Source organism: Sorex fumeus, unplaced genomic scaffold (assembly GCF_029834395.1).
Source record: "Sorex fumeus unplaced genomic scaffold, SorFum_2.1 ptg000072l, whole genome shotgun sequence".
NCBI classification, from domain to species: domain Eukaryota; kingdom Metazoa; phylum Chordata; class Mammalia; order Eulipotyphla; family Soricidae; genus Sorex; species Sorex fumeus.
Window position 1 is genome coordinate 25,453,340 of NW_026606129.1, and position 20,800 is coordinate 25,474,139.

Below are 20,800 nucleotides of genomic sequence, written 5' to 3' on the forward strand. Positions count from 1 at the left end.
AGTCATCAAATTCATCTTTTTTTAAAATACAGGGTTAACTTCACAGCATTTTATAATTATGAAATGAAGTCCTAATTTCACATTAATACCAAAATAAGACTAATGGGATTTAACTGCCAAGCAGTGTACTGCACATTGTATTATTTTTTTAAATATGTTTATTTTTAATCCCTAAATATCAATTATATTTTAACCCCTCAATACCAATTAGATTTTTAACCTCTCAATATCAATTAGATTAATTAACCCCTAGATATCAATTAGATTATTCTTAGTTACTAAGGGAAAGCAGTTTATTTACTGAAATAATCATAAAATTAGTCAAGGAAATAAACTTCTCATTCCAGGTGCTTCACTAAATACACAATTTCCAGGGTCCAGAGCTATAATACAGCTGGTAGGACACATGTTTGGGGAAAATCTCTCTTTGGTAGCTATGATCACTGGAAGCAGGAAAGTATGGATGAGTCAGAGTTCCAGTACAGGTTGTCATCTCGTTCAGTCACTCTATACCCAAAGGTACAATCCACACATCCAGCCCTGCTACAAAATTCCCAATCATCTCTTGGTATCTATTTTAAAATACAAAGAGACAATCTAATCAGGCATATGCAAAAAAAAGTCTTCTGCATGAAAAAGAGAGACTGTAGGGGCCAGAGCGTTAATACAGCAGATAGGGCATTTGCTTTACACACAGGGACATAGGTTCCATCCCCAGCATCAATATGGTCCCTTGAGCAACACCAGGAGCCATTCCTGAGTGAAGAGCCAAGAGTAATCCCTGAGCATCGCTGGGTGTCACCCCAAAAAAAAACTAAAACAAAGGGGGAAAAAGATAAAGAAAGAAAGAAAAAGCAAGACTTTATGAACAAGTAGAACTCATTAAAAACCAAAAACATTACTATACCTCATCATTGCCAAAGTGCCCAACTGGCCATCAATGCTCTACTTCTAATGTACATCAAAAGCATAAATGTTAATAATATTATAAACTTTTGACCTAATCCATAATGATTAAAACGAAGGGGGAAATTACCGAAGAATGGAGGGTGGAAGGGAAGGGGCTTATGGACTGTAATGGAGGGTTAACTGGCATGTTTGCAGTAATAATGGTGTGGTAGGGAACGGCCATCATCCCAGAGGCACACAAACCAATCTGGGAATCCAGCAGCTTTTGGCAGGAATGTATCTGGACTCTGCATTAATCTACAGTGCTGTGCCCCTCCCCCCAGGTGGGAAAGGGTGTTTGTCCCTTTTGCCTTCCCCTCCCCCTGCCCTCCGACAGGTGGCATGGTGGCCACTGCCTCAGAGATTATTGGAAGGCCAGGTATGAGCCGGCAGTGACGGGGCACCTGCCACCTCATGGGATGGGGGGAGGGGGGGAACTGGCCCATCTTTTCCGCCCCTCTAAACCATGAGTTGCACCCGCCCCCCCCCCCCCATGAGTGTCTCTCCAGCTCCAGAACGGCCATGATCTCAGATGCACACAAACCAATCTCGAAACCCAGCAGTTTTTGGCAGAAATCCCTCCAGACTTAATTAGTAAAATATCAGAAATCCAAAACCACTATTGTGGCCACGCGACATCATGTGCTCTTCATAATCTGCAATAAAAAGGTAAAAATTGTAAAGGCCCTCCCGTTGATTGTCGATTTGCTCGAACTGGCCCAGTAACGTCTCCATTGGAGACTTTGTTGTTACTGTGTCTAGCATATCGAATACTCTTGGTAGCTTGCCGGGCTCTCTGAGAGGGGCGGAGGAATCGAACTCGGGTCGGCCATGTTGGCCGCTTGTAAGGCGAACGCCCTACCCGCTGTGCTATCGCTCCATAATCTGCAATAGAAAACAAATTATCTGACGATGCCTTTTCAGCAGGTCTGATTTTGGGGGGAAAATTCCAAATAATAATGGTGCATCTTTTGTCGAAATAATGAATGTAATCAAAGTGGGGGAGGGGGATAGGGGTTGGGAGGGATACTGGCATCCGTGGTGGTGGGAAATGAGCACTAGTGGAGGGATGGGTTTTTGATCATTGTATAATTGAAACCCAAGCACGAAAATTTGTAAGTCTACAACTGTACCTCATGGTGTCTCACTAATAAAAATTTTAAAAAAAGAAAGAAATCATCTGCCTCACAGGCAGGGGGAGGGGTGAGATTGGGGGTATACTGGGGTTCTTGATGGTGGAAAATGTGCACTGGTGAAGGGATGGGTGTTTGATCATTATATGACTGAGACTTAAACCTGTAAGCTTGGTAATTATTCTCACCATGGTTCAATAACTGGTAGATGCGGCAGAAGCCGGGAAAAGTATTCGTAACGCCCGCCTGTCCTTCGCCAACTATAAGACCAAGATGACTGCCCTCCGACATCCTGATGGATCCATCACATCCTCCAGAACGGCAATGGAGAAGATTATCCATGACTTCTACTCAAATCTCTTCGATAGCCATGTCCACTTGCTGACATACCAAATTCCACAGGATGGATATGTCCTTCCCAACATTCTCCCTTCTGAATCCGACATGCCATTTCATCGGTAAAGAAACAAACAGCACCCGGCCCAGACAAGGTCAGACCTGAACACCTGAAGAACCTGCCATCAGTACTCATCAATACACTGGCTCGGCTCTTCACTCGCTACCTGTCTGAATGCAAGGTTCCGTCCCAATGGAAAACCAGCAGGACCGTACTACTGTTCAAGAAGGGAGACATCCATGACATTGGCAACTATCGCCCAATCTGCCTATTGTCTGTCATCTACAAGCTGTTCACTCGAGTCATCCTGAATAGGATTGGCAGAACACTAGATGAAGGACAACCATGCGAGCAAGCCGGGTTCCGCAAAGGATTCAGCACCATCGACCATATCCACACAATAACCAAGCTCATTGAGGTTTCTCGGGAGTTCAAGATGCCGCTCTGTTTAATGTTCATTGATTTAAAGAAGGCCTTTGATTCTGTTGAGAAAGAAGCGGTCATTGAAGCCCTAGCCAATCAGGGCATTCAAGCCCAATACATCAGGATCCTCCGTGAACTGTATTGCGGATTCACTCCAGGATCTCACCATTCTACAAAGAAGTGATCGTTGATGTCAAGAGAGGGGTGCGGCAGGGTGATACCATTTCACCGAAACTCTTCAGTGCCACCCTCGAGAACATCATGGACGACTGGAATGGGAAGGAATGGGAGTGAAGATAGATGGTCGGCAACTACACCACCTCCGCTTTGCTGATGACATTGTTTTAATAACACCAAACATCAGCCAAGCGGCACAAATGCTGGCCGACTTTGACCGTGAGTGTGGAAAGGTAGGACTACAGCTGAATCTTACGAAGACAATGTTTATGAGAAACAGCCTTGTTCCTGATGCCCCATTCGCTCTCAATGGAACGACCATCTCTGAATGCAACAGCTATGTGTACCTAGGTCGAGAGGTCAACATGACAAATGACCTGGCACCCGAGCTGCACAGGAGGAAGAGAGCGGCTTGGAACGCCTTCAAGAACGTCAAAGAAATAGCTAAGAGGACGAAGAACCTCCGGCTCCTGGCACATCTCTTTGATTCCACTGTTCTTCCTGCATTAACATATGCCTCAGAGACCTGGGCCCTACGCAAACAGGATGAGAACGCTATTCAGGTCTCCCAAAGAAGAATAGAAAGAGCTATGCTTGGAATATCACGTTTCACTCAAATGAGAGAAAGAATCCGGAGTTCTGACATTCGTCGACGATCAAGAATTAGGGACGCTGTCTCATTTGCCAAGGTGTCGAAAATCAGATGGGCTGGTCACGTAATAAGATTTAAAGACGACCGATGGACTAGAGCTCTTACCAACTAGATTCCACGAGATGTCAAAAGACCGCGTGACCGCCCACCTTCCAGATGGTCAGACTTCTTCGTCAAGATCATGAACGATCAGTTTGAGGCCCTTCATGTTCCTGGAGCGAACAGATGCCATTGGGCTACACTAGCACACGACAGGGACAAATGGAGACGTTACTGGCGCCCGCTCGAGCAAATCGACGACTAACGGAAAGTTAAGTGATTAAGTGATTTAAGTGATGATTCAATAAATAAAAAAAGAGAAAAGAATGGTGTGGTAAAACTGTAATCCATATTACCTCACTAATTTAATAATTTATAGAAACCCACATAGCCTTTGTTACAAGTGTTATATTTCAGTATTGTGAAATTAAAAGAGAAACTCAAAATGAGTCTTTTTTATACTAAGTACTACTTTATTCTACTTAGATGTTTTCTGCAGTTCAGATATATACAAAATTTTTTTCTTTTAAAATTATTAAAGTATTGAATGTCATTATTTTCTTGTATTGAATGTTGTTATTTTCTTGTTTCTATCTTTCCTCAAGAAATGTCATTACTAGAATTTCTGTTTTTTATGTAATAAAATACATAAACATATTTTTAAAATAAAAAAATTAACAAAAGACTTGTAAGATCTCCAATGGTGACATTGGGAATAAAAAAAATCTAAATATTGAATCTACTTTTTATTTTATTTTATGAATCTGAATCTACTTTTTATTTTATTTTATGAATCTATTTTAAATAATATAAAACCAGCAAAGCTCTTTGGAATTAAAATACAATTGTCAAAATTAAAAATTCAAAGGAAGGATTTGATAATATAATTGAGGAAACTTCCCACAGAGTAATAGTATATAAGGTGGAAAGTAAGAGAGAAATTAGACAAAGTAGAAATAGAGAATCAATCTAGGGGATCACTGACCTAGGATTTGTGAATAGATAAAAGAGAAAAATAGTCAAATAAGTAAAAATTTTCTCAAAGTGAAAAAAAATACTTATGGACTGAAATATGAAGGAAAATTGAAATAGAGCAATACCAGGAATTACTGTCAGGTAGGAGAATTGGATGAAGCAGAAAAAGGAATACTTCACATTACAAGATAAATACCAGGGATGCAATAATACCACCGCATAACATATTTGAAAGCTGCTAAAAGGTAAGATCCTTTAAATTCTGACCACAAGAGGGAAAAAGATCTCTTCCTTTTATTTTTTATGTATCTTATGAGATTATAGGTGTCTGCTAAATTTAATGTGGTTGTCACTTCACAATATAAAGCAAGCTATTATCAAAAATACTTTAATCTTATTCTTAATGTATGCTAATTATAGCTTAATAAAACTATAACATTTAGCACTATAACAAGAAATTTAAGATCCTAAAACTTCCAGAAAGAGGAAAGTAGAAAGAAAATTAAGAGGGAAGTTTGAAGAAAGGAAGGGGTGAGGAAAAAAAATAGATTAAAACTAAAGCACTGGTAACATAAGTGCAATTGGATTTTTCCAAGGACAAGCAATCCCAGGTGTTAGACAATGAAGTGACAGATAGTGTCCAGAGCATGGAGTCTTAACAGCAGATGGTATGGGTTTGAATTGTTGAGTTTCCACTTACTAGCTAGCTAGCTGACAAATTTCAACCACTTCTGCCTGCCTCTAATCACTTAATCACTTAACTTTCCGTTAGTCGTCGATTTGCTTGAGCGGGCGCCAGTAACGTCTCCATTTCTCCCTGTCGCATGCCAGTGTAGCCCAATAGCAGCTGTTCGCTCTGGGAACATGAAGAGCCTCAAACCGATCGTTCATGATCTTCACGAAGAAGTCTGACCATCTGGTAGGTGGGCCGCCACGTGGTCTTTTGACACCCCGTGGAATCCAGTCAGTAACAGCTCTAGCCCAGTGGTCGTCTTTAAATCTCATTACATGACCAGCCCATCTGATTTTTGACACCTTGGCAAATGAGACAGCTTCCCTGATTCTTGATCATCAACGAATGTCAGAACTCCGGATTCTTTCTTTCATTTGAGTGAAACGTGATATTCCAAGCATAGCTCTTTCTATTCTTCTTTGGGAGACCTGAATAGAGTTCTCATCCTGTTTGCGTAGGGCCCAGGTCTCTGAGGCATATGTTAATGCAGGAAGAACAGTGGAATCAAAGAGATGTGCCCGGAGCCGGAGGTTCTTCGTCCTCTTAGCTATTTCTTTGACGTTCTTGAAGGCGTTCCAAACCGCTCTCTTCCTCCTGCGCAGCTCGGGTGCCAGGTCATTTGTCATGTTGACTTCTCGACCTAGGTACACATAGCTGTTGCATTCGGAGATGGTCGTTCCGTTGAGAGCGAATGGGGCGTCAGGAACAAGGCTGTTTCTCATAAACATTGTCTTCGTAAGATTTAGCTGTAGTCCTACCTTTCCACACTCACGGTCAAAGTCGGCCAGCATTTGTGCCGCTTGGCTGATGTTTGGTGTTATTAAAACAATGTCATCAGCAAAGCGGAGGTGGTGTAATTGCCGACCATCTATCTTCACTCCCATTCCTTCCCATTCCAGTTGTCGCATGATGTTCTTGAGGGTGGCACTGAAGAGTTTTGGTGAAATGGTATCACCCTGCCGCACCCCTCTCTTGACATCAACGATCACTTCTTTGTAGAATGGTGAGATCCTGGTAGTGAATCCGCAATACAGTTCACGGAGGATCCTGATGTATTGGGCTTGAATGCCCTGATTGGCTAGGGCTTCAATGACCACTTCCGTCTCAACAGAATCAAAGGCCTTCTTTAAATCAATGAACATTAAACAGAGTGGCATCTTGAACTCCCAAGAAACCTCAATGAGCTTGGTTATTGTGTGGATATGGTCGATGGTGCTGAATCCTTTGCGGAACCCGGCTTGCTCGCATGGTTGTCCTTCATCTAGTGTTCTGCCAATCCTATTTAGGATGACTCGAGTGAACAACTTGTAGATGACAGACAATAGGCAGATCGGGCGATAGTTGCCAATGTCATGGATGTCTCCCTTCTTGAACAGTAGTACGGTCCTGCTGGTTTTCCATTGGGACGGAACCTTGCATTCAGACAGGTAGCGAGTGAAGAGCCGAGCCAGTGTATTGATGAGTACTGACGGCAGGTTCTTCAGGTGTTCAGGTCTGACCTTGTCTGGGCCGGGTGCTGTTTGTTTCTTTACCGATGAAATGGCATGTCGGATTCAGAAGGGAGAACGTTGGGAACGACATATCCATCCTGTGGAATTTGGTTATGTCGGCAAGTGGACATGGCAATCGAAGAGATTTGAGTAGAAGTCACAGATAATCTTCTCCATTGCCGTTCTGGAGGATGTGATGGATCCATCAGGACGTCGGAGGGCAGTCATCTTGGTCTTGTCGTTTGGGAAGGACAGGCGGGTGTACGAATACTTTTCCCAGCTTCTGCCGCATCTACCAGTACTTCTGCTCTTCTCTCTTTGAGGTCTTCCTTGATCGCATCTCTGCACTGCTTTGCGAGCTTGGACGTTAGCTTGCGGTTGCCTGAGGCATGCGCCAAACCACGCTGGTGAATTAGCTCAAGAGTTTTCAAAGACAGGCGTTTTTTTTTGGCTATCTCTCTCTTGGCATTCCTTGCACATTCATGGAGGTGCTGAACCAGTCGATCGTATTCCTCGTCAATGTTGTCAACAATGGCATCTTCCCGTGTTGCCGCAATAGTGCCAAAGAATTCCCAGTTGGTGGTCGTTCTGGGAGTTCTCTTTTTGAACTTTGCAGCCCTTTCTCCCCGCTCTGTGAAGTAGAATTTTGCACGAAGGAGACGGTGGTCCGATCCCGTTCTAAATTTTGGAACAACAGCATCATCGGTCAGGCAAAACCGTCGATTGAATATGATGTGGTCTATTTCGTTGTGGAATCGTCCACCGGGAGACTCCCATGTCCAACGTTTAGATTCTGCATTCTGGAACTGTGAGTTACCATGGATGGTCTTGGTCGACATGATGAACTCAGTCTCTCACCCTGTTTATTCCATTCTAGGCCATGGGTCCCGATGTGAAGTTCTTCAGCTGATCTTCTTGGTCCTATCTTGGCTTTAAAATCACCCATGATGATCTTGTAGAAGGTGTGGTCTTCTTTATAGAACTTCTCCAGCTCCATGTAGAACTTCTCGATTTCTCTTTCATCATAATGAGATGTTGGTGCATAGACAACGAAGATAGAAACTTCAGGCAGTGAGCCACATCTATTCAAATGTAAACGTCCGATTCAGGTTGTTAGGCATTCTAACTGGATCCTAGTAAACAGAGCTGACAGCAAATAGAATGAAGAACTAGGCCTTCAATTGACCAGTTGAAGTAGAAGGCAGCTTATCCAAGGCATAGGAAACTAAAGCCAACTCTGTGGGACAAAGGCAAAGAAGAATCAGAATTTTTTTAATTTATTTAATTAACTTATTTATTTTTTTATTTACTTTTTTTTATTTACTTGAAGTTGGGGGCCATGTGCAGATACTCAGGAGCCACCCTTGCTTTGGTGTTCAGGGGACCACAAAGTGCCAGGGATTGAAGTCAGTTCTCCTAGAAGCACAGCATAAGCTCCAGGAATCTCCTTCATCTCTCCAGGCCCAAGGAATCATGAAATGATAGAAGGGAATTCCTGCCACCCTTCAACCCCTAACCAAAAAGAAGTTGGCAGAGAAAAAAAATAACATAGCAGAAAGGGGGCAGGATCAGTTTTACAGACTGGCCTCATGGGGTTGGAGAGAAATTTCTGACAAATGCATCATTATACCCAGACACTGGAGACTGGACAGAAACTTTCTTTACATCTTCCTAGGGCAAATACACTGAGGGTGATCCTTGCCACTCAGTTGTCTGAGAACCCCAATGTCTCAAGAAATTTCCAGCTACAATCCAGTCTGGAATGTACTCGCAACACTAAAATTAACAGGTGAGATCCCCAGTGAATAGCAGAGCTAGGATTGCAACCCTCAACTCCAGAGGCACGTATGTGAGCACCACTGGCTGGTACTAAAGAGTACTAGTCCCAGTAGGCACCATGGCCAAGAGTGCGTGTCAGCCCTGGTCACTACAACAACAATGTCAATAGAGAGAAAGGAAGGAGGGGAATGCGTGATCTACTTATTTATGTATTTATTTATTTATTTATTTTTGGTTTGAGGCCACACCTGGTTGTGCTCAGGGCTTACTTCTGGCTCTGTACTCTGGGATCACTCACATGGGGTTCATGAGACCTTGTAGAGTGTTGAGGATCAAACCAGAGCAGCGCCGTGCAAGGTATGCACCCTACCTGCTCTACTATCTCCCTAGACTGGAGGGGAATTTTTTAAATGAAAATAAAAACTAAAGATAGTAAAGCAGAACTGTCACTTCCAATCAAGATCATCTTTGGCAGAAGAGGTCATAAATAAACCTTAATGCATTCATTAAACTTTAATAAACTATGAAAGCTCTGAAAGTAGAGATTGTATCTTGTTGTCTTTTATCCCAGGACTGGGCAACCAGTCAGCACTCATTAAATAAAAAGATAATTATTCCTGATTCTGTTAATGAAACAGGGTTTTTAGAGACTGAGTTATCAAAACCCCGAGGCTTGAGATGGATAAATATTCAAGTTCAGAATATATGTTGTCCAAGTCCAGGTCCTCCCTGCCAGCATCATTGCCCTCTAGCCTGCTTCTGCCCTCACCTCACTGTGAGCTCACTCTCTCTGGCCACTGCCCCCTGTTAATCCCCTCTAGATAATACTCTCAGAAGCCCACACTGATGTGAACAAAAAAGGTCCACCCCCCTGAGAAGAGCATTTATAGAGATTAGTCCTCTGGAATCCAAGGGGGTCTCAGTCTGGCCAAATTTCCCTTCTCTCCATTCCTCAAACATGGAGATCTGTTTTATTCCAGGAGGATCCTATACCAAACTCCAATTTCCCTGTATCCCTTTGCTCTTATTCATTCCTAATGGGGACACTGTCGAAATGCCCTCCCCAATGACTGGAGAAAAAATGTCTTAGTGATATGCAGACAAGGAAGCTGATTCTGGTCACAGAAGTGTGTCGAATAAATATTAAAGATCAGATGTGACTGACGCTATTCTGGCTCTACAGTTTGTAAATTCTATCAAATGTTCCAAACTCTTAAACTTTTTCAAGCAAGCTCCCTGATTTGCTCGGACCCCTAATTACAACATGCCCTTTAGTTCCAGAGGGAGAAAGCATTCAGCTAGAATCTTCATGCCCTATAATTCTTGGCCTACACTTTTGTTTCATAAAGGTCACTACCAACACAAGTCTCAGAAATACTTGAATTTTTACATTTATCCTGAAATGATGGCCTCAAGCTTCAAGGGAAAAGGCAAAATGCCATAAATTTGGAACAAATTCAAGAAGCAAGTCTCTCTGGAATGGGGAGAATTAATGTAATGATAGTGTACTGATTTCAAGGAAATGACACTTTGCCAAGGTCATGTTCATATACTAACTGGAACCGGACATACCAATCATAGTTGGAAGAAAATTCTAATTTAATAGATAAGAATTATTTGAATTAGCATAACAGGACATGAATCCAGGCAGTTATAAGACTTGGTTACTGTCATTTCACTTTGTACAGTACAATTACTGAAGTTCTTTAAGGCTTTCATTCTCCAAAGTGAATAAATATCTCATTTTATACCCTTACTTACATTATCTCTTACTTAGCAATATTCTTTTTTCCCTTAGTATGGCAAAGAGAATCCTTAAAGTCCTTCTGAATTATTATAGATTTGAAATTGGTAATACCAGGATTAATGGAATTTTAATATAATTATGGATCCGTTTTGTTAAAGTCAATATTTAATTTGTAAGTGGTTTTACTCATTGCCTTCAGTAATAATACCCATACATTTCTAAAATCCAATAAGTGCCCCAAAATATTATTACTCATTTTAATAAATCCATGTGATTATATGGAGGACTTAAATCTATTTTGATCATTTTTCCTAAAGAAGCTATTTTTTATTATATTTTATTTTCTAAGTCATTCTCAATAGCACTGCAGTACTGTTATCCCGTTGTTCATTGATTTGTTCAAGCAGGCAAAAGTAACGTCTCCGTTGTGAGACTTGTTACTGTTTTTGGCATATCGAATACGCCACGAGGAGCTTTCCAGGCTCTGCTGTGTGAGCAGAATACTCTCAGTAGCTTGCCAGGCTCTCTGAGAGGGACGGAGGAATCGAACCTTGGTCAGCCGAGTGCAAGCAAAGCACCTTACCCACTGTGCTATGAACTATATCTTACTGCTACTTGATTTTATTAGTTATTCCTTCTGTGTGTACTCATAATACCAGTTATGCCAAAGAAAAACCATAGTATTTTTGCTCAAATGGGGATATCACTGAAATCAAAAGAGAACATTCTTAATAAATACAATAGGTATATAGTAGCTCTGACCTAGGTAAATCAAAATTATGATTAGCCCACTTTATCATAAAATATATCATAAAAATCATAAAAATATATCATAAAAATATATATTCTAAGTAAAATCTTGCAACTTATAAAGATAAATACACAGACCCTCATTGATATTGAAAATATATTTGTGAGAATTTAAAAACAACCTAATATGGGAGAAATTAAGGGCGGAAATATTAATTATATAAATAGCTTTTAATTGAGTTACATTACTAAACATCATAAGGTGGTATTGCAGCATAAATAATATGAAAAACACTTATAATTTTGAATAAAATAAGAACATAACCTTAAAACAACACTAATTTACAGTTATGTAAAATCATTTGCAGATATTTACATACATGAAACAACTATACTTTGTGGGCCCCTTCTCAGTCCAGCACGCTGTCACAGCAGAGCTCAAAAGCTCTTGAGACAGATTATCCAGAAAAATGGGGAACGAAGACAAGTGAGTTATTTGTAAGAGTCCTGGCATTAGTTTTTTTTTATTTCCATTATTTCTATTATAACACCATTTTTTCATGAACTAAATAAAAATGTTTACATTGGCCACCCACCTTTAATGAGCATTTGACAATGAGCATTTTGTAATACCCTAGAAATAGGCTCATCTTTTAGCTCAAGTTCTCAATTTTGCATGGGCATCAGCATTTCTTTTGTAGCATTGTACATTTTGAAGTATGTCTTCTCTTCACTCAGAGATCTTGATGCAGCAAGTTTGAAACTAAGAAATTGAAAACTATCAGTGTAACATTCTATCTGCTCTTCCCAGGAGAAATGATTTTAAGTGCGAAATTTGGCCTTTAGAACATTATTCTCCTTCCAAAACCATAGTTGCAAGCATTTAGTCATGATTCCAAGCCATGAATGGAGGCACTCACTGGTTTGTGACTTTGACTGCCATGTTCTAATTTTTGTTTCATTTTATCAAGTTTAATTCACTTAGCGTTGAGATTCTCACCCTTAGCTAAGTTTTCAAAACAGTATATATAAACCATGTAATTCAGTAATATTATCGCATTCTAATAGCATCACATTTTTTAAACTTTAGTCACCATTTATTACAAAGTTGTTTGTGATTGGGTTTCAGGTATATAATGTTTCAACACCAATGTAGCACTGCACTGTTCTCCCATTGTTCATTTATTTGCTCGAGTGAGACTTGTTGTTACTGTGTTTGGCATATTGAATACTTCACGAGGAGCTTGCCAGGCTTTGCTGTGTGGGCGAGATACTCTCAGTAGCTTGCCAGGCTCTCCAAGAGGGGCAGAGGAATCGAACTAGGCTCGGCCAGGCCAGAAGCTTGCAAGGCAAACACCCTACCGCTGTGCTATTGCTCCAGCCCTTCAACCTTCAGCAATCTTCAATTTTTTTTCCACCAATGTTCCCCCACCCCATTTGTCTCCCTCTCACCAGTCTGCCTCTCTGTGAGCCACCTTTAAATAACTTTGGCACAATGGTTAACAGTACTTTATTGGTAGAGTTCCATTCGTAACACTTGATTACTTGAGCTCCACTTCCTCCTATCAGTTGAATACTTCCCTCCCATAACCCTGCCAAATGGCATGCTTCCTAATAAAGACCAGTTCTCATGTTCTTTGTTTCTATTGCCTTTGAGCATTTATATTGCATCGCTGTTTCTTATTTTTTACATTATGTTTCTTTATATCCCATATGAGAGAGAAATCATTCTGTTATTCTTTCTCTCTGAAGAATTCACTCAACATGATACTCTTTAGATTCATCCATATAGCGGCAAGTTGCTTGATTTTATCTTGTATTATGGTCAAGTAATGTTCTATTGTGTATGTGTGACATAGGTTCATAATCCAGTCATTTATTCTTGAATATTTTCATTATTTGCGGATTTTGGCTATTGTGGATAGCACTGCAAGGAACATGGGGTGCAAATATCTTTTCTCCGTTTTGTTTTTGAACCATTGAGTACAAAGAAGTGTAATTTCAAGAAGTGAAATTATAGGGCCAAATGGGAATTCAGTTCGCAGTTTTTATTAGGAATGTCCATATTGTCTTCCAGTCATGCTCCACCAGTCAACATTCCAGCCAGGTGTGAATAAGAACACCTTTTCTTAGGCATCCATGCTAACACTAGTTGCTCTTTTTCTTTTTGATGTGTGCCAGTCTCTGTGGTATGAGGTGATAACACAAGTTTATTTTGATTTTCATTTCCCTGATAATCAGTGATGCAGAGCAGATTTATGTGCCTTTTTGGCCATTTGTATGACTTTTTTGAAGAAGTTTCTGTTCATCTTTTCTCCCCATTTTTTGATGGAAATAGATTTTTTAAACAAGAAAAAAATTAAGATAATATGATCAAAGAGGGCTGGAGTGATAGCACAGTGGGTAGGGCATTTGCCTTGCATGCAGCTGACCTGGGTTTGATTCCTCCATCCCTCTTGAAGAACCCGGCAAGCTACCGAGAGTAGTCTGCCTGCACGGCATAGCCAGGCAAGCTCTCCGTGGTGTATTCGATATGCCAAAAACAGTAACAAGTCTCACAATATAGACGTTACTGGTGCCCACTTGAGCAAATAGATGAACAATGGGAAGATAGTGCTACAGTGCTACAGTAACTCTCCCAGTAGCAAAAGCAATTCCAGGGGAAAAGAAAATGGAAGGCATCGATTTCCCCAACCTCAAAATATACTACAAAGCTATAGTAATTAAAACAGCATGGTACTCAACTAAGGATAAACTTTAAGATCAATGAAATAGAAGTAAAAATTTAGAGATAAATTCTCAGGTATAAGAAAGGTATAAGAACAGATAACCTTTGATAAAGAAGCAAAACGTATGAGGTGGAGCAAGAAAAGCCTCTTCAACAAACATTGGAAATATTAGTTGGCCACATGCAAAAAATGAATTCAGACCTTTATCTAACACCGTGCACAAAAATCAAATCAAAATAAAGACTTCGATATCAGACCTGAATCTGTATGTCATATTGAGAAAAATGTAGGCAGAACTCTTCACAATGCTGAAACTAGAGCTATCTTTAAAAAAGCAATATCAGGAGCACAGAGGCCCAGCTCTGGGCAACAAAGCTGAACGGCTCCAATTCCAACAGGTACAGCCCGCCCCCAAGGGCCTGGGTCCCTCTCTGGGCACGGGCAGCTAGAACCAGCCCCTAGAAAGCCAGTTTTCAACCCCTGATCTGCGTGGGACGGGCACAGAGGCCCAGCTCTGGGCAACAAAGCTGAACGGCTCCAATTCCAAACAGGAGACGTTCCCAACTCCTCACCCAGTGCCAGGGACTATTTCCGGAGCCGCGGCCGCGAAATATTTTCCCACTACATATGCCATAGGAACCATAAGCTACCTTCTTAGATGGAAAATTCTATTTTAGCTCAGCCACTAGAAACACAGTAGCCAATAACTCATAAGCCTATCTTAACTCACACTGCATATCAAGCAGAATAGTAACAGTGAACGTGAAGGACTAAACCACACCTCTCACAATGGTAAAGCAACGCAAAAGCCCACCAAACTTTCATATTGAAGAGTCTAGCCCAGATGACACCAACAGTACTGTAGTGTTAGACAACCTCTCTGACAAGGAATTCAGAAGGGAGCTACTTAGGATGCTTAGGGAACTAAAAGAAACAATGGAAAGCAGTGCCAATAAAAGACAAGAGGATTTGAAGGCAGAAATGAGGAAAATGCAATCGGAAATTTCAGACCTGAAAAACCTGGTGGCGAATTGAAAAACTCAGTGGAAGGCCTCAGAGGCAGAGTAACAGCCTCTGAGAACAGAATCAGTGAGCTCGAAGATGAAGTTCAGAGACTCTCCAGGAAAGAGCAGAAAATGGAAAAGAGACTCACTATTCGGGAACAGATGGCAAGAGAAGATCGTGACGAAGCCAAGAGGGCTAACGTAAGAATTATTGGAGTCCCAGAGGGACAGGAAGAAAACATTGATGAAGAAGAAACTGTCAAAGACATCATTGCTACAACATTTCCAGAGCTGAAGAAAACTTGTGACCACATTCAGGAGGCCCGAAGGGTACCAGCTAGAAGAAATCCGAATAAAAATACCCCAAGACACATTCTGATCAAAATGACCAAAACCTTAGAAAGAGACAAAATTCTGAAAGCAGCAAGATCGAAGAAAGAAATCTCTGACAAAGGAGCATCCTTAAAATTCACAGCTGATTTTTCTGATGAAATCCTCATGGCCCAAAAACAGTGGTGGGACATAGTGAAAAAACTCAATGAAATAAATGCCTCTCCAAAAATACTTTACCCAGCGAGACTCTCATTCATAATAGAAGTAACAACACACAGTTTCACAGACAAACAACAGCTCAGGAACTTCATAGACTCAGAACCATGGTTACAAGAACAACTAAATGGGCTACTTTAAGGCAAGAAAGGCTCCTCAAATACACCAAATTTCAACAGAACAATGGGACAAAATCCCATAACAATAATCTCTCTCAATGTCAATGGGCTAAACGCACCAATTAAAAGACATAGAGTGGCAGGATGGATTAGAAAATTGAACCCAACTTTCTGCTGCCTGCAAGAAACACATCTCAATAGTCAAAGCAAACGCAGACTCAGAGTCAAAGGCTGGAAAACAATCCTACAGGCAAACAGCTCCCAGAAAAAAACTGGGGTAGCCATCCTAATTTCAGACTACATCGATTTCAGAGTGAAGAAGGTCATAAGAGAAAGTGAAGGCCATTTCTTATTGATCAAAGGATCTGTACAACAGGAAGAACTTACAATAATAAATGTATATGCACCTAATGAGAGACCAGCAAAGTACTTAAAACAACTACTCATAGATTTGGAAAAAGACATCAATAGCAACACAATCCTAGTGGGAGACTTCAACACCGCTTTGTCACCTCTTGATAGATCAACCAGACTCAAGCTTAGCAAGGACATACTTCATCTGAGGGAAACAATGGAAGAAAGGGACTTAGTAGATATATACAGGACACTTCATCCACAAAAAGCTGAATACACATTCTTCTCAAGCGTACATGGAACATTCTCCAAGATAGACCACATGATGAGCCACAAAACATGCCTCCATAAAATTAAGAAGGTAGAGATTGTATCAACAATCTTCTCAGACCATAATGTGATGAAATTAGAAGTAAATCACACACAAAAACAGAAAACTAAATCAAACACCTGGAAATTAAACAGTGTGCTATTGAACAACGAGTGGTTTAGACAGGAAATCAAAGAGGAAATCAAAAGATTCCTAGAAATGAATGAAAATGAGAACATGAGTTACCAAAACTTATGGGACACAGCAAAAGCTGTCTTAAGAGGAAAGTTTATAGCTCTACAAGCATTCCTCAGGAAGGAGGAGCGAGCACACATAAGTAACCTAACCTCACAACTTAAGAGCTTGGAGAAGGACCAAAAAAAGGAGCAAAACCCGAACAGAAGAAAGGAAATAATAAAACTCAGAGCAGAGATTAATGAGATGGAAACCCAAAAAACAATCCGAAAGATCAATGAAACAAAGAGCTGGTTCTTCGAGAAAATTAACAAGATCGATAAGCCTCTAGCAAAACTCACAAAAAAGGGGAGAGAGAAAACCCTAATAAACCGAATCAGAAACGAAAAGGGGGTCATTACAGCAGAAACTACAGAAATTCAAAGGATCCTCAGGGAATACTTTGAGAAGCTTTATGCCACAGAACATCAAAACCTCGAGGAAATGGATAAATTCCTAGACTCCTACAGACTCCCAAGGCTGAACCAAGAAGACCTGGAATACCTGAACAGACCTATCACGATCAAGGAAATTAAAATGGTAATAAAAAGCTTCCGCAAGCACAAAAGTCCTGGCCCGGATGGATTCACTAGTGAATTCTTAAAAATCTTTAAAGAAGACTTACTCCCAATCCTTTTTAAGCTTGTCCACGAAATTGAAATATCAAAAATACTTCCGAACAGTTTCTATGAAGCAAATATCACACTGATACCAAAAGCAGACAGAGATACCACAAAGAAAGAGAATTACAGACCGATATCCCTGATGAACACAGATGCAAAGATCCACAACGAACTGTTAGCAAATAGAATCCAACTACTCATCAAAAAGATCATACGCCATGACCAAATATAATTCATCCCGGGGATGCAAGGATGGTTTAACATTCGGTAATCAATCAACATAATCCATCATATCAACAAAAGAAAAGATAAAAAGCATATGATTATATCAATAGATGCAGAGAAAGCATTTGACAAGATCCAGCACCTCTTTATGATGAAAACCCTAGCCAAAATGGGTATAGAGGGGACTTTCCGCAACATAATGAAAACCATCTACCACAAGCCTACAGCAAGCATCATCCTCAGTGGGGAAAAACTGAGAGCCTTCCCTCTAAGATCAGGGACGAGACAAGGATGCCCACTATCTCCACTGCTGTTCAATATAGTGCTGGAAGTACTTGCAACAGCGATTAGGCAAGAAAAAGATATTAAGGGCATTCAGGTAGAAAAGGAAGAAATTAAGCTCTCACTATTCGCAGATGATATGATACTATACTTAGAGAACCCAATAACCTCCACCAAAAAACTCCTAGAAACAATAGATTCGTATAGTAAAGTGGCAGGCTATAAAATCAATACCCAAAAGTCCATGGCTTTCCTATACACAAATAGTGAGAGAGAAGAAAGCGACATGAAAAAAACAATCCCGTTCACAATTTTGCCCCAGAAAATCAAGTACCTAGGAATCAGCTTAAATAAGGAAGTAAAGGACCTGTACAAAGAAAACTACAAAACGCTATTTCAGGAAATAAAAGAGGACATGAGGAAATGGAAAGATATCCCCTGCTCAGGGTCGGGAGACTTAACATTGTCAAAATGGCAATACTACCGAAAGCATTGTATAAATTCAATGCAATCCCTATAAGGATACCCATGACATTCTTCAAAGAAATGGAGCAAACACTCCTGAAATTTATATGGAACAATAAGCCCCCACGAATAGCTAAAGCAATTCTTGGGAAAAAGAAAATGGGAGGAATAAATCTCCCTAACTTCAAACTGTACTACAAAGCAGTAATAATCAAAACAGCATGGTACTGTAACAAAGGCAGAACTGCAGACCAGTGGAATAGGGTTGAATACACTGACATCTCCCCTCAATCATATGATCATCTAATCTTTGATAAAGGTGCAAGTAATGTAAAATGGAGTAAGGAAAGCCTCTTTAACAAAGTGTGCTGGCAGAACAGGACGGCTACATGCAAAAAAGTGGGCTCAGAACTCTGCCTAACACCATGTACAAAAGTAAGATCAAAATGGATTAAAGATCTCAACATCAGACCAGAAACCATAAGGTACATTGAAGACAAAGTTGGTAAAACCCTCCATGACATTGAAGCTAATGCTATCTTCAAAGATGCCATGCCACTGGCCGAGCAAGTGAAAACAGAGATAGATAAATGGGACTATCTTAAACTAAGAAGCTTCTGCACCTCCAAAGGAACAGTGACCAAAATACAAAGACAGTCTACAGAATGGGAAAGGATATTTGCCGAATACACATCTGACAAGGGGTTGATATCCAGGATATACAAAATACTGGTTAAACTCCACAAGAAGAAAACATCCAACCCCATCCAAAAATGGGGCAATGAAATGAACAGAAACTTTCTCAAAGAAGAAATCCGAATGGCAAAAAAGCACATGAGAAAATGCTCTACATCATTAAACATCAGGGAGATGCAGATCAAAACCATAATGAGATACCATCTCACTCCTCAGAGACTGGCCCACATTCAAAAGAACAAAAGCAACCGATGCTGGCGCAGATGTGGCAAGAAAGGGACACTCCTTCACTGTTGGTGGGAATGTTGACTGGTTCAGCCCTTCTGGAAAACAGTACGGATGATTCTCAAAAAATTAGAAATTGAGCTCCCATTTGACCCAGCAATACCACTCCTGGGAATATATCCCAGAGAGGCAAAAATGTATAGTCGAAGTGACATCTGCACTTGTTTGTTCATTGCAGCACTCTTTACAATAGCCAGAAACTGGAAGAAACCTGAATGCCCAAGAACAGATGACTGGTTAAAGAAACTTTGGTACATCTACACAATGGAGTACTATGTAGCTCTTAGAAAAGATGAAGTCATGAAATTTATGTACAAGTGGTACAACATGGAAAGTATCATGCTAAGCGAAATGAATCAGAAAGAGAGGGATAGACATAGAAAGATTGCATTCATCTGGGGAATATAAAGTAATAAAATATGAGATTAATACCCAAGAATAGCTGATATCAGCACCAGGAGGATTACTCCATAGCTTAGAGGCCAGCCAGGCATTCTAGCCGAAAGGGCAGCTCAGATAGAGAAGGGAGCACCAAATAAAGGATGTTTGGAGGATCCTCCCAGGAGGGAAGATGCATGTTGAAAGTAGACTATGGACTGAACATGTTTGCCACTCAAAGCCTCTTTTGCAGATCACAACACCCAAAAGGAGAGAGAGAATACAAGGGATCGCCCTGCCACAGAGGCAGGGTGGGATGGGAGGGATGGGGGTGGGAGGGATATTATCCATGGTGGTGGAAAATGGGCACTGGTGGAGGGATGGGTATTTGATCATTGTATAATCTAAACCCAAGCACAAAAAATTGTAAATCTACAACTGTACCTCGTGGTGTTTAAAAAAAAATTTCGGAATTTCAAAATCACGTGGCCCTACTGCAGCCACGCGACATCATGTTATTCATAATCAGAAATAGAACACAAATTGTCTACTGTTGCCTTATCAGCAGATCTGAGTGTTGGGGTAAAATCTCAAATAATAATAGTGGATTTGGTGTCAAAATATTGAATGTGATAAAAGTAGAGAGAGAGTAATATGGAAATCATCTGCCCCACAGGTAGGGGGAGGGTGTGGGATGGGGGTATACTGGGGTTTTTTTGGTAGTGGAGAATGGGCACTGGTGAAGGTATGGGTGTTTCATTGTATGACTGAGACTTAGACCCGAAAGCTTTGTAAGTGCTCTCACGGTGATTCAATAAATAAAATTATAAAAAATAAGACTATTGGATGTGATAAAAGCCCTCCCTGTAGTTTATCTCTTAATTAATTTGAACCAATAAAAAGACGAATAGCTGAATCAAATAAATTTTACAAAAAAAACAATATGTCAAATATGTCTAATTAAATATTGGGGGCAGGAACGTCCATTTGTGATCAGAAATATCTCCTGGCTCTGCACTCAGGGATCACTACTAGTGAGGGTCTGAGGGCAATATGGGGTGCTGGAGATCTAACCTGAGTCAGCTGCATGCAAGACAAGCACCCTACCCTCGGTACTATCACTTTCTTTCCCTAATTAAATTATTTTTTGATATAAATAAAATCTCTGAACCACAATAAACCTAAGACCTAAAGTGACCTTTAAACAAAGTGATATACATTTTTTTCCATTCTAAAGATTAGCAACCTTATGAGGACATGCTAACCCTACTTTAGTATTTGATTTGGATCCTCATCAACCTGAA